Genomic DNA, 7,993 nt, shown 5'->3' with positions numbered 1-7,993 from the left:
TCACCATTTTGAAGCTAATTTCACCAGCTTACCACTATGATCAATAACTCATTTTGTGTTTTTGGGTCACTGTGACTCATTTTGCTGGACTGGGTCACATATTATTTCGACTACTTCCGGTTTAAGGATTCTTGTTGAAATTGCTTTATAAGTTGGTATTGGACTATAACTTCATGTTCCAGAAGTTTCATAAACGTCAATTCTGCCATAAAACGAAACCCGAGCTCACAAAATGGGAAGAAAATTCGAAAAAAATCGAAAAATAAAGGGCGATAACTCTGAATAAAACTTATATTACTGGAATCGGATGGACTTCAGGTATCCAAAAATGTAAGTCAAATTTGAAAATTTTGAAAAATAACAAAAATTGTCTCGTAAACAACATGTTTTCAATTTTCGAACGATAAAAGTCATAGACGAATGTTCGAAATTGAAAAATGTGAGATAGCCATTGTCTCAGAAAAGATTTAGGGATTCCAAAAATGTAATTTGCTTGAAAATGGATAAAGAATTGACGAAACTATGGCCAATTTTCAAAGTTCGGTCACTTCCGGTATGCGCAGAAATTTAAAAAATATTTTATCAAGTAGCCACCACATGGTTTCCGGATAGAAAATCTAATTCCAGATCGATATCTGTTTTCGATCATGGAGATCTAGGCTCCCGCGGTAAATAATAATAATAATAATAATAATAACTAGACCTGCAAGCAGCACTGAACCGGCTTTCAGGAATCAGACAGGAAGTGTGTCATACAATAGCCCATTTATCTAGCTACCAAACGATACTTTAGATGTTTTGATCCGGTCACACCTGACGATGAAATCCCAATTGTTGCAAGAGCACCGATATTTTTACTGTCTTTTTTTTTTGAATTATCGAATATTTTTTGACTACTTCCTGTTTACGGATCATTATCGGGATAGATTTAATAAGTGGTATGGGAACTTAACTTCATGTAGCAGAAGTTTCAGAAAGATCCATTGGACAGTTTTACTTCCCTTATACCATTAGAAGCAGATTTACAGATATAACGATTTTTCGACTTTTTTCAAAGATTGTGGCCCTTTTGGACCATTTATACTATATTGAGGCTTTTAAATTTGGATTCACACCCTAGACGACCGTTAGGACTCTAAGTAACATAAGTTTAAGAAAGGAAATAAGAGAAGTTTTCGAAATAAAAGCGTCTGAATAGCCCCCAAAAATGAAAATACTAGATTTTCAGCGTCCCATTATATATTGCCTAACCAGCGAATTTTTACCATTTAGAGGTCATACGATCATCCATTGTTCAGGCTATCCAATGACACTTAAGTTGGTTTGAAATCTTACATAGTAATCACTTTTTTTCGCAAGATCACCATTTTTTTACTTTGGATATATGGTTCTTGTCAGATCTGATGGATATCGTGTATGCAATTAAAGGATTTGACAATAAACTTAAAGAAACATAAGTTATTTTCATTTAATATTGAAGTAACATTATTTTATAAATTTACTTTATAGGGTTAATGAATAGTTAATTCTTAAAAGAATTCTTCTGCTAGGAGCAAACCTGGTTGTCATGTTTTGGTGATTGGCAGATTAGCACTTATGGTAAGAATAACCCATTTATGTTAAGTATGACTATTACAATGTTTAGTACAGAATGTACACAGTATTATATTGGAGGCATTTGAAAAACCAATGAGTTTTAAAGATGTGAAACCCTCTCATGGCGCTAACATCATAATGTAAGCCAATTCGACCAGACTCCATCAATGTGAATTGAAAATTTAATAGGGAGACCACTCTAAAATAACCTTGTTATTAACCTATCGTCTTTATAACGGGAAGGCTTAAATACGGGAATTCCCGGTACTATTTAAGATGCCTTATGGTGAACATGATCTACACCATTATGTAAACTGTCATCCAAATATTCAGATCAAGACCCTGGTACTCCTACCCTCTTGAACTAAAGCAATGGCATCTTTTTGGAGAAATTTCATTTTTAGATTTTTACACTATTAAAGTATATTTGATTAAGAGAGTTGTTTATTACAGATCATGGAAAAATATATATTAGATTTATTCTTTGGCCTTAAACTTTCTTAAGATATAAAGTTTGATCATCAGATTAATACCCAAGGTAAGCAGTACTCTTATAATTTCAATTATATATGACTGTATAAATTATAATATAATGTAATATTAAACATATACTCCTTACCCTGGATATATGGGGTTAGACATTTCAATGCATTCAATATTAAAATGGTAAATATAATGTAAGAGTAAACGGAAGTCTTGAGTTTTACATTAAGATAGGTAACCATGTAGAAATTGTTCTACTACTGATGTTATCTGTTTTACTCCTGGCACAGTAGTGACTTTTCCTACAGTTCCTTTGCGCAAGTTTTGTAGCAAATGACTACAAAAAGTTTACTGGCCGATAGCTCCCTTAATTTACACATAAACTAACCCAAATCTGTACTTCACATAGCTTAACATATAATAAATCTAGTCCCATTGAAATAAAGATGAAGCCTTACCGCATAATTATGATTTGATGAAACCCAACTGCTACGCAAATTTTAACTGGCCAGTGTCATGGCGGCAAGTTGCGTAATACGTCATTGGGCCTACAACATAATTGTTTGGTAACTATTTTAATGGTCCAGTCCTCGCCATTTGTGATAGAATTACTTATTCCAATGCAAACTGTAATGATATGTGTTGACAATTGTAGGTTTGAACCTATTTGAACTTGCGTAATGGTTCTTAGGCTGTCTCAATTGTAACCTTAACACAGTTTAAGGTTGCAAGTATAGTAACTAGGTAGCCATGGTGTCTGAGATACTTGCTCATGAGCCTCAAGGTAGCATATTTGCTCTCTGCTTTGGCCTCACAAGGACACCTGTCTAGTCATGCCTTTGGGACACAAAGCCATGGAGCGTGGACCAATGTATTGTATACGTTGGCGTGCCCAGAAAAGATCTCATGGCAGTTAGTATTCAGTGTAAGAGTAGGCAATAGTGGCACTGCCAGCTAAGATTTCCTGCTCCCTGCTTTGGCCTCACAAGGACACCTGTCTAGTCGTGCCGATGGAACACAAGCCGTGGAGCGTGGACCCATGTATACGTTGGCGTGCCCAGAAAAGTTCCCTTGGCAGCTAAGATTTCCCTCAATGCACACTGTATGGTGTATTGCCGTCTTCATTAGCCCAGTAGGTGTAGAAAACGTAAGCGTACAATTTCGTTTCATTGGAAGCCACAATCGTTCAGCCAGAAAGAACAGAGCAGTGACTATTGCTTTGCATTGGAGTGAAAACCAAGGTCTCATGCACAAGTTGAGAGCATTAAAAAAAGAACAGTTAGAAAAACAAATAAGAGAACAGAAAATTTCCCTCATAGATTTATAGGAAAACCTTGAAAGTGAGAAAGCAAAATAGCAGTTGGCCATATTCCATGCCAAAAACTACTGCATGGTGCATTGCTGTTTCTATAAGCAGCAGTAGGACATTAAAACCTCATTGATATTCCATTTCATATATCATTTGATTTACAAAATTATAATTTTGTATTTTTTAATTTTTTTTAGCATTTATTATTGAATGTTATTGGAGCGCCTGTACTTGTACCAAACTGGATTATTATTTTGCTTTTGGTGGTGATGGGCAAATCAACACTGTGGTAAGTCTCAATGATATGTAAACTAAGTGCAGTAGCGTCCAAACCCTATATAACTAAAGCAATAGCGCCTACTTGGTGTTGTCACTTATTCACTTACATCCTGTCCCTGTGCAATATTAATGGTTCAGCCAGAAAGAACAGAACAGTGACTATAGCTTTGCATTGGAGTGAAAACCAAGGTCTCATGCACAAGTTGAGAGCATTAAAAAAGAACAGTTAGAAAAACAAATAAGACTACAGAAAATTTACCTCATAGATTCATAGCAAAACCTTGAAAGTGAGAAAGCAAAATAGCAGTTGGCCATATTCCATGCCAAAAACTACTGCATGGTGCATGGCTGTTTTTATAAGCAGCAGTAGGACATTAAAACCTCATTGATATTCCATTTCATATATCATTTGATTTACAAAATTATAATTTTGTATTTTTTAATTTTTTTTAGCATTTATTATTGACTGTTATTGGAGCTCCTGTACTTTTTCAAACTGGATTATTATTTTGTTTTTGGTGATGGGCAGATCATTACTATGGTAAGTCTCAATGATATGTAAACTAAGTGCAGTAGCGTCCAAACCCTATAAAACTAAAGCAATAGTGCCTACTTGGTGTTGTCTGTGGAATTGATCTTTGGTGCATTCATATGTAAGTGCATACATGTGTTGATGTTAAATTTAGGATTGTAAATAAAACTGTAACTCTCATACATGTACATGTACTGTCATCACTTATAAAAGGTGAATTTTCATAGCATCTCAGTGAGTTAAAGTTTTTATACTATTTTGTATTTCAGGTTTTCAAGGAAAGATGTCTTATTTCCAATTTTAAAGAATCTTGCTGAAATCTTAATGTTTTTCCTTCAACTTTATTCTGGTTCCATATTGTATCTAAAATAAATTAAGAATGCATAATCTGTGTTTGGAAAAATTAAAGTTGGCTGTCCTTATGATTCCTCTTCTAGTAGCTATCTAACCTACAGGTCCAATGTTCAAGGCTGGTGTTGCCAAGAAAGCTATTTTGGGTTTTCCATAATGGTTCCTCCCTTGTCAGTGGGGCAGAATGGAAAGCCTGACAAGGAACAACATATAGGTGTTCACTGTTCAGACATGGATAAGCCACTAAGGTCCCTTGTAACTCGAACCAAATCCTCAATACTCAGTGGGTAAGATATTGCCTGTCTGAACTTGAGTTCCTGTGTTCAATTCTCTGTAAGCCGAGAAAGTTCATCAGAAATCACTGTAATCTGGGTATCATTTAATCCTGTGTATCTAGCACTAAATTCTTTAACAATCGTTTGATATCAAATGTTTGTTTAAAACATTCGTGAAAGTCATTTTAAATCTCACATATTCATCTAATTTGTACTTGTGTCCAGTTTAAAGCTTATCATTCAATTTTGTTAACGAGTGGCCAATTTTCAAGCTTTTAATTTTCGATCACCGTTCAAAAATTAATCGTTATTCATCAATAATCAATAGATGCTAAATTAGTGCTAAATATACCAGATTAAATGATACCAGTTTAGAGTGTTTATTCCAGCGGGTCCATGCTAGTGGTGTAAAATAAAGACACTGAAGAGACAACATACAGTCATTTGTATAAACCAGACATCCTTAGCCCACATTTCCATGCACGTTAAAGAATACCCCATAGTCATTTGGGTGGGATTGAAAACCAGGGTCCCATAATTGCCGGAGGGGTGGGGTGGGGATGGTCTAGTGGTCTAGACTGCCGCGTTTCGACCTCTAGCTGGCCGGTCACCTCTGGCTTGCGGCTGTGGTTTCGATCCCACGTGTGAGCATATGTGGCATGGAGATCGGGCGCCTTCTCAACCTCGTGTGTTTCCTCTGGGCACTCCGTTTTCCTTCCACTGCTAAAGACCCCTACGCACAAGCGAATTATTGAAATAAAGTTAAAAACATATGTTAGTCCCGAAATGACCTAGTTTGTGTCGAGTGGACGCTAAACCCCATTTCGTTCTCTCCCATAATTGCCATGCATGATAAGATCCCTGTGAAGTTGGAATTTAAAATAACAGTAGACTGTAGAACCACTATCTGGGCAAGGTTTCTATCATAGTACGTTGTACTTTTGTTTTACAGGGTTGTTCCTTTTGATTGGGGCATCATATAATTACTTGATTTGTCATAGTAGGCAACTACAGACTCCTAACATTCAGAATTAGAATTAAATGTATGTCATAGTGAAGCCGTTGGACCAAATTCGCCCCATAAAATTGATCTATGCATACATCATTTGACCCTCGGTCATAATATATTCGGATGCACAGTCATATCATCCTGTGCACGGACAGATAACTCCACAACTGGAACAAAAAATAGAATCCTTACAAATCGTTGTGGCTCGGTGAGTAAGGCGTTGACTGGCTGACCTAGCGGTCCTGTCATTGATCATGGTATTGGCTAAGAAAGTGCATTGTTATAATTAATAGGGTCTAGCACGGAACAGTCATTTACAGGCCCGACGGGGGGGAGGGGTCACCGCCCAACAATAATTTTGCAGCAAGTACTCTTTTTCTCCAGGTTATTGCGGCTCCTGGACCCTCGCCTATAAGGACCTAGGATGGAAGCCTCTCCCAAATCGAGAAGAACTTCTACCGGCCCTGATTTGAATGGGAAATAAAACCAAGGTCCCACGCATACATTGGAGTGGTCCTGTGTTCGATTGCATGTAAACCAAGATATTTCAACAGTATTGTTTTAGCAGATCACCCTCCACAGTGGTGTAGAATGGAGGACTTGACAACATACAAAGAACACCATGGTCCAGGCACAATCCCCTAATCCCAAACAGCAATCACATTACATACAGATCTATATATCGTTTCGAATAACATCGGACGTTTATTAACCAGATAGCGTTGATGTTTCTAGTGGAATACTCACTCGTTGCAACGAATCATTTCATTGGCTTATCCATGGAGCTATCCAACGACACTTTGGTCCGCTAATATCTGACGGAGAAATCAAGTTTTCGCAAAAGCGCCATATTTTTAAACCTTTTTAAACATTTTTTGAATACTTCCGGTGTGGAGATTACTGTCGTGGTAGTTTTAATAACCGGTTTGGGCACTTAAATAACCGTAGGGCCCTGTTATGTAGTAGTTATTAGCACCCTTTCCGAGGTGTATCGGTGAATATCAGGACAGTTTTGGTCGAGGGGCCCAGGCGAGGCGGCTCCCGACCAAAACTGTCCTGATATTCACCGATACACCGAGGAAAGGTGCTAATAAGTTACTTACATCACATTTCTATCGAGTATTGTGAAGCAAAATGTGAAAAATAGTATTTATTATCGAGTCGTTTCAACCGAAAAGTGACAAATACTTTCTGCTCTTTCATTATTTATCCCTTTATGAGCCTCACGTTACATTTCATGGTAGAATGATTTCGCAGTGGAGAGACGACCTGAGTAGTATTTACACGTGCGTCTTGCTATGATACTCTGAGCGTAAAACATTCACGTGTTTGTTTAGACCACATCGTCAAAACAAACTTGTCTATGGCGTAGAGGACTGCGATATTATTAAATGTAGTGTAAAGGAAATGCGAAACGTGGGTCATTCCTGGTGAAAGTATGCATCGGCGGATGGTTCTTTCGTTGAAATTTATTTGTAATAAAGTTTATGACTTTCTAGGCGTTTTTTTTTCATCCTGCTTATTTTCAATGCCTGTGAAGTGTCAAGCAAGAGAACTGCGCCTTCTATCATCACAATTAATTAAAATAATTATTCAAAATTCTAATTTATATATTTTGCATATTAATATAAATCAAACCAAATTATGAAATAGATGCCAATTGATATGTATAATAATTGATTTTTGTAATATGTTGTTGTGTTAATTTAATGTCATTGTATATGTTTTTGAACTGCCATGTAGTTCCCCCCATTTTGTTTTGTTACTATGATTTTGACTAGTCGTTTCGTGGACATTGTACAGAGCCGTCGTTATCAATTGCGATCTGGGTCGGACTAAACGTCCGCTACTTATTGCTTGATAGGTATCTAAAACGGTATAAAAGTATCCGTGTATCAGAAATGAACAGTACTCTTTCTGAACATTTCTGATACACGGATACTTTTCTGCATGTACTGCAATTAAACAGGGCAGTTTTATCAAAGGTTGCCAGTGGCAACGAGTAGAAGTGGGATGTAAGGTTTATTACATTATCTGATCAGACAAAAATGCACCTGAGAAATACTATGTTCAAAGGTGCAAAATATCGAAAATCAAATTTCAATAACTCAATACATATTATACATCATTAAAATCGTAATTACATCAGCTATCTGAAT

The 7,993-nt window shown here is 36.6% G+C and overlaps 1 long non-coding RNA gene across 1 annotated transcript; it reads left to right on the top strand.

Moving 5' to 3' along the window:
* Positions 1-1,507: 1,507 nt before the first annotated feature.
* Positions 1,508-4,582, top strand: LOC130013682 (uncharacterized). The gene is made up of 5 exons (XR_008788902.1): positions 1,508-1,599; positions 2,050-2,134; positions 3,586-3,677; positions 4,121-4,208; positions 4,469-4,582. It is a non-coding gene; the product is annotated as an uncharacterized LOC130013682 (long non-coding RNA).
* The last annotated feature ends 3,411 nt before the right edge of the window (positions 4,583-7,993 follow it).

Source organism: Patella vulgata, chromosome 1, assembly GCF_932274485.2.
Source record: "Patella vulgata chromosome 1, xgPatVulg1.2, whole genome shotgun sequence".
Lineage (NCBI taxonomy): Eukaryota > Metazoa > Mollusca > Gastropoda > Patellidae > Patella > Patella vulgata.
This window is presented reverse-complemented; position numbering and strand designations above follow the sequence as displayed.